Below are 6,381 nucleotides of genomic sequence, written 5' to 3'. Positions count from 1 at the left end.
TAGTTGATGCTGAAATGCAATTTATCTGAGTGTCTTTATCACGAAGACACTCAACAACATTGTTTTTATATTGAAATATAACTGGAATCCTACCTGTTGGCAACCAGCTGAGTCTTACTTAAGTTGAGATTGCTAGAAGATTGCATCTGTTTGAGTTTATAAATTATTGTTTGCACGTTTTCACCAATCTGTCTTAACGTGATTGCAGTCAGTTCAAATCACACTAATTGTTTGGAGGCAGGTCGTCTCCCACCAGGTGACCTCAGCAATTGTGATTCAGTGGTCGCCCAGAGGTTGAGGGTGTTGCGCACTCATACTCTCTCGCCAATAAGCTAGGCACAGCTATTACCGGTAATCTGTAAAAAAAAAAATGTATGTAATTACAGGATAACCAATGATTTTTTTTTATAGTTGCTGTAATTTTTCTCTACTGTGACTGAACAATCTAGTAGTTTTTTCCATAAGGGTGATTTTACCGATTTCAAGAAGACAGGATTCGACAGGAAACGAGGTTGCAAGAAAAGAAAGAGGAAAATAAAATGCAACAAATGTCTCAGAGCACGGTGCTGTGTGCGTCCTAACCACTTTGGAAACTGTCAAACTCTTCCTGAAATGTCCCATAATATCAATAACAAGGTTTTCCTGTGACAGTTTTGCTGGCATCCAGACGGAAAACAACATTATTTTTGTCAGTTAAGATATTAAACTTTACATGACGACAATGGGGGAGGACAAGAAACACATTTAAAAAGAGGAAAAGTCAGTTTAAGAGTGAGGAAGAGGAATTTAAGATGAAGAAACGAAGGCAGAAAACTTTCTCACAAATGTCAAAGTACAAAACAAGCAGAAACAAATGCATTCAAAAGCAGGCAGCAAAATGGAGGCGGAGACAGAAAAGGTTCCAGGTGGGAAATACTCGACAACACAGAACTCGAAGCACAAAGACTCGGGCAGGAGAACAGGCGATCTGTCAAAAGCAAGCAGAACAGTGGAGGGCTTCCAATCCGAGCAATAGAAACCTGAGAAACGCGGCACAAAGAACAAGTGATTTCTGGGACTCCAGAGATGATTATGTGAAACACTCACACAGAATCTGGGAGCCAAAAATAGCAGACTGGATTGGAAAAATATTGAAAGTGAAGCACTTACTCTTAATAAGACAATATCCACTTCTCTAAAGTTTGCTGGATGAAGAGAAAGCTGAGCAGAGGATGGTTACCGTCAGCGTGCGTGCCCGTGGTTTCGGTCATCCTTTTGATATTTTTGTATTTCCTTTACCAGTGAACTCCTAAAACACACGATAGCACCGATCCTTTAATTAACCTGCCAAAGGGGAATAAAGAGGCTATATGCAAAGTCTGCAACGTGAAGAGTAAAAGAGCAACATTTGGTCCTCCCGTGGCTGGAATATTTTAGCTTTCTTTGTTATTTCAGCCGGGTTGGAAATGATTTCTGTTGGTTATGGTGAAGCTGTGAGGAAACACTTTTATTTTTTAAAGTAAAACCAAAAGCTAGTGTAATTAAAGTGATAAATGAAAATAATTGCTAAAGTTGTGATGCTCAGGAAAATTCATGCTGTACATTCAATAATAGCCTTTTATTGTATTTACACTCTGTAATTAACTCTCTCTGTAGTATTTATGTTGTTCATTAGAGTCAGACCATCTTTCATCCACAGGTAAAGCTGTGTTTAACCTCCATCCTACTAATTATGGTTCCTGCAGACACGAAAGTCAGTTTCTGAGAAAATTCTGAGAAATTAAATCCCAAGTTTAATTCATAATATTAAACAAGTTCATGTCCTGCTGTTGATGTTCCTTCCAAAGAACTGAGATACTCAACAAATCAGACACTAGTGTCACCCAACGTTCCCCCCACCGTCTCTGCTTGTCATCCCTGTCAGATGTTAGCTGCATTTCTTCAACATCTACCTAAATTGGACAACCATAAACAGGGTTACTTTTTAAAAAATGGCAGGTAATTTCAAATGCATCAAGTATCAGCCAACTCAGGCTATTTCTGTGCAGTTTAGATCGCAATCTGTCTGAGAAGTACAGGTAAAGGTACATATGCTGTGTTTCCCGGGGAGGAAAAATGCTGCAGTGTGTGATAAAGTCACTCTCACAGATGGAGGCAGTATACAGGGTTCACTTTGTATCATAATTCATGTCACAGCTTGTAGTTAAACTGTTTGGAATGCATGTGCTTTTAGATTATATGTCCAAAAGCAGCTGTTCAAGGAGTATTTCTAAGAATTCTGGGATCTGTAGTCCTAAATGTGCCATTATCTGTCAAATGAAACCGAACCTAAGACTTAGTGATTACACTGATAATGGGATCATTTTAGTTTCTCACGTTCCTCTTGTGGCTTCTTTAACATCTCACCATATCTGGCTTCATGGCTCATAAATGGCTATTTAAGCTGGAATTAACATCTAAACTTGTCAAACTTTAAACATTCATACATATGTTTGTTTCCTGCATACGCAATATTTAAAAAGAAGTACAGTCTGAGAAGTGAAGCCAGTGTTTAAGTTCCCTAAACCTGATTTTGTTTCTCATGGCAATCAGGGGACCAGTCATCTGACTGCAAAAAGCATCCAGCCCTATAGAAGTCTTCAAAAAACCCAACAGCTTCAACTTAAAAAGGGGGAAAAAAGTCTTCTTTCAGACATAGATGTGTTGACTTCTGACTGGAAAACTAGAGTCCAATCTGGGACCCATTTTTCAGTTCATTATTCACTTTAATTTTCACACAAAAAATGACCGAGTTAGTTAAAGCCTCGACTTTTCCTAAACCTAAGTTAAACTCAATTTAAAATGCTTTTAATTGCAAGTTACTGGAATTCACTTCTGCACACAAGTGCACATTTTATATCCAAATGCACTGGAGGTCACTTCATCACTGTAGGCGATAAAACAGCTTGCACAAGCAAACTATGAAGTTTTCTGGGGGAGGTCAGTCTCCAAAGAGGCTCTGGAGTAGTGTGACATCGCTAAGCTAACGCTATCACACACAGAAACGCATACAGCCTAGTGAAACCACAGGCCAAAGTATGACCCGCTGAGCCATAACTTCTGAAGCGACAGCGGTGAGGTGAGTTGTGAATGTGAACCACGCTCCCATGGCGAGGGCGGCATGTGGCGGAGCACAGTATGATGATGGATGTCTGACCCACATGAATGCAGCTACCCAAGCGGGTTTACTCCGTAGGTGTTTAATTAGCTGCTTGCATTGTTTTCCAGAAAGACCAAAATTGTAGCCTGGGGTGCTCGACGGCACCGCTGCCACAAATAGAGCTCCCTTATTGCATGTTTTCATCCTTTTTTTCATATTTTCATGATTTTTTTTTCCCCTCATCAGCATTTACCGTCTCTCTCTAGACAGCTCCCTGCTCCCACCAGCCTTCATCCTGATGAGATGTGCGTGGGTGGAGGGTTCACCTGTTGATTCTGATATCACTGACAGGTGGTGGGCTGTGTTCCCTCCCAGTTTCTCACCCTGGTTTTTCCTTTTTGCTGAAACAAGAGTTAAACACAGAAAAGCACAGATTCGTCCTGGGGGCTCTCATTGCCTCGTGTAATGAGAAAACTGAGAACGCAATAGAAACTCATCAAAAATAAATGACAAATAGAACCAGTGCTTGTTCTCCAACTGTAAACACAATTATGTCGCGCCGTAACGCATTTATCTTCATGGTTAGAGAGGACAAAAGGGCAAAGCAATTTTAATAAAGAACAGGACTGACTTTTGTTTACATTTAAAGGAGATGAAACCGGCTTTGATCGGGAATAATACAGAAGAATCTCTTCTTATTATTTCCCTGCTGTATTAATTAAATCCTACAAAAGGCGTGAATGTTGATTTTCTTGTGTGTTCAGGCTGTCATTCTTTGAAAAAAAAAAAAAAAGTTTGGATCAAAGTGCGATTTGCTCGAATTAGCTTGAATGCAGCCCACGCTGCTTAATTTTAAACAACGCTGACGTTCGGTGGCATTAATTATTCAACAGGCCCCTGCTTCGCTTTAGTAATACTGCCTCTGTGACTTCAGATTTGTTTCCTTACAGATTTTCTTTCCTTTGCTTCCACGTGGAACTTCTCAGCTGGTTTGGTGTCACGTGATCGTGAACTGATTATAGCAATCACAGGACCGCCTCCTACTCGTGAAGAGCATGAAATTTTTGTGTAAGCGTGTACGGCACAGCATATACATATAAAGGAGCCACACACTGTCTTTGCTCTACGTCAAATGACAGTGAAGAGTGTAAAGCTACACCTGTCTTCTGATGCTCTTCACAGAAAAGTCACTGATTAATGTGTCAAAGTCTAATTGCCCGATTCAACATCTATATTTACTTTTATTACTTAAATACTTACTTATACTGTATTCTACAGTTGGGGACATTGCCTTTTTCAGAACTTCAGAAACACATGTTTGTTTTTTTACACTTTGAACACAGTAAAAATGGTTTTATATTTGTATATCTAATGCATATTTTTCCAGCCTGTCTCTGTCAGTATGGACTTTCCTACTGAGTGACTTGTATAACTTTAGTGACTCTATTTGATTTCAGGTCCGCTAATGATAAGAGGCCTGCATTACTGTAGTAGATATTAAGACAGGTAAACAGGTAGTTATTAGCATTAAGACCAAGTTAAGATACACAATATATTCATATTTGTAATTTGTACTTTCACCAATTAAAAAGCATGTTTTAACAACAGATGTTTATGAATAATTGTGATTTTTTTTTTAAGGCACAGGGGTTAGATGAGGATTACAGTGTTTTAGTATAGTGACTTTTTTTTTACATTTACACACAAGTACAGGTACATTTTAAATTTATGCTTCGATGGTTATTACTAATAACCTATGCTAATCTTGCAACAGTGTAAATTAAAACAGAGAAAAATCCATGAAAAAAACCACATTTTTATAAATGAACATGTGCTACAAATATTGCAAATATAAATACAGCAAAAAAGTTTTAGTACCTGTAAACTGCACACAAACTGCATACAGTACTGGAAACACGTTAGTAACTTTGCTATAAATTAAAGTTATGTAATTAAAATGACAGAAAATTGCTGCAAATTTTCAGTTACAGTAAAGTTGTTGTAAATGCATTTTATGGTAAATTACTTGCACCCAGCTGTCAATGCTCTGCTGCAGAATTTACAGTACATTATATGCTTACTTATATACTGTAATCTACAGATGGGCACCTTTTTCCTCCTCATGAGATTTAATTACCATGAACACTGCTAATTCATCACTAAGGCTCATCTCAAAGCTGCAGACTTCCTGTAAACTCGGGCTGGCATTAGAATCCAGCACTTAAACACTGACCCGATGGTTGTTGGTTCTCACTTTGCCATCTGGCTAAGATGAACGGACTGACTCTTTTAAGTTTGAACTGTATTTCTTACAATGTAATTTAAATTGGCTAATTTACTATACTCAATTTAAATCAGATTAAGAAGTTCCTAGTCAGTTGAGGATTTTTTTTTAATTAATTAAATACATTTTAATATTAGTAGCAAACTAAACTGATTGAAAATCAGTTTTTTTTATTGTGTTGAAGCCTCTGTCTCCAGTTAAGCTTAAAAAAAGCATACTATCTGTGAAGTCTATTTTATCTATCAGGACATAAAAATGATTTAGTCCCTTGGAAGTCTTAATCCGAACAACAAAGTAGGCCATCTTACACCATATCATTATATTTTTAACAGAAATTAAGGCAACATGCAGAAGTAGTGTGTGAAAAATAATTTGGAGTGTGAAAACTTACACCCAAGCAGTGCAGTGGCTGCATCGTTCCAGTAAACAGCAGCGAGTATCTGTGGTCCCTCGCTTGAATCCTTTTGGCGAACACCATAAAATATCTTACATTACATGACACAAGGTTGGCTGCCGCATCTCTGAGGGTGAGAGCGGGGTGAAGGGGGCTACAGTGATCCGATGGATAAGAGGCAGTGATCCCCACTCTATCCCAGGCAGATAATGATGTGTCATGGGGGTCTGGGAGTGGAATCCAGCAGTTCAACATAAAACCACGAGCTGAATTTAAATTGCTGGACAGAACGAAGGTCATTCACGCTGGCTGCTTTCTGCCCCAGACAGAGAGGGGTCGGGTGGGACCGGAGGGGGAGAGAGGATGTTTGAAGACAGAGAAATATAGTATAAAAAAGAAGAATCAGATACAGCCTCTGGGAATGGCTGTGTCTTGCCGCCGTGATGTATTTTCCAGTTAAAACAAGGGATCAGAGTCAGACGTGAGATGATTTTTAGAGCGGGCGTTCACCGTGGTGCGGTGAAATTCTTGATAAAATAGTGAGCTGTAACGTATATTGAACAATGAAAGTGGGGCTGTGTGCAA

General features: G+C 38.9%; 1 long non-coding RNA gene across 2 annotated transcripts; it reads right to left on the bottom strand.

Annotated features, from left to right (window-relative positions):
• Positions 1-246: 246 nt before the first annotated feature.
• Positions 247-5,992, bottom strand: LOC120433468. 2 transcript variants are annotated; one of them, XR_005608580.1, is made up of 4 exons: positions 5,794-5,992; positions 3,372-3,519; positions 1,150-1,288; positions 247-356 (listed from the first exon to the last, which is right to left on the bottom strand). It is a non-coding gene; the product is annotated as an uncharacterized LOC120433468 (long non-coding RNA). The 2 variants fall into 2 exon arrangements; XR_005608581.1 differs by lacking the exon at positions 247-356 and adding an exon at positions 910-1,019.
• Positions 5,993-6,381: the final 389 nt, after the last annotated feature.

This window comes from Oreochromis aureus, linkage group 16 (assembly GCF_013358895.1).
Source record: "Oreochromis aureus strain Israel breed Guangdong linkage group 16, ZZ_aureus, whole genome shotgun sequence".
Classification (NCBI taxonomy): Eukaryota; Metazoa; Chordata; class Actinopteri; order Cichliformes; family Cichlidae; genus Oreochromis; species Oreochromis aureus.
The sequence above is the reverse complement of the archived record's forward strand: the minus strand, read 5'-3'. Positions and strand labels throughout refer to the sequence as shown.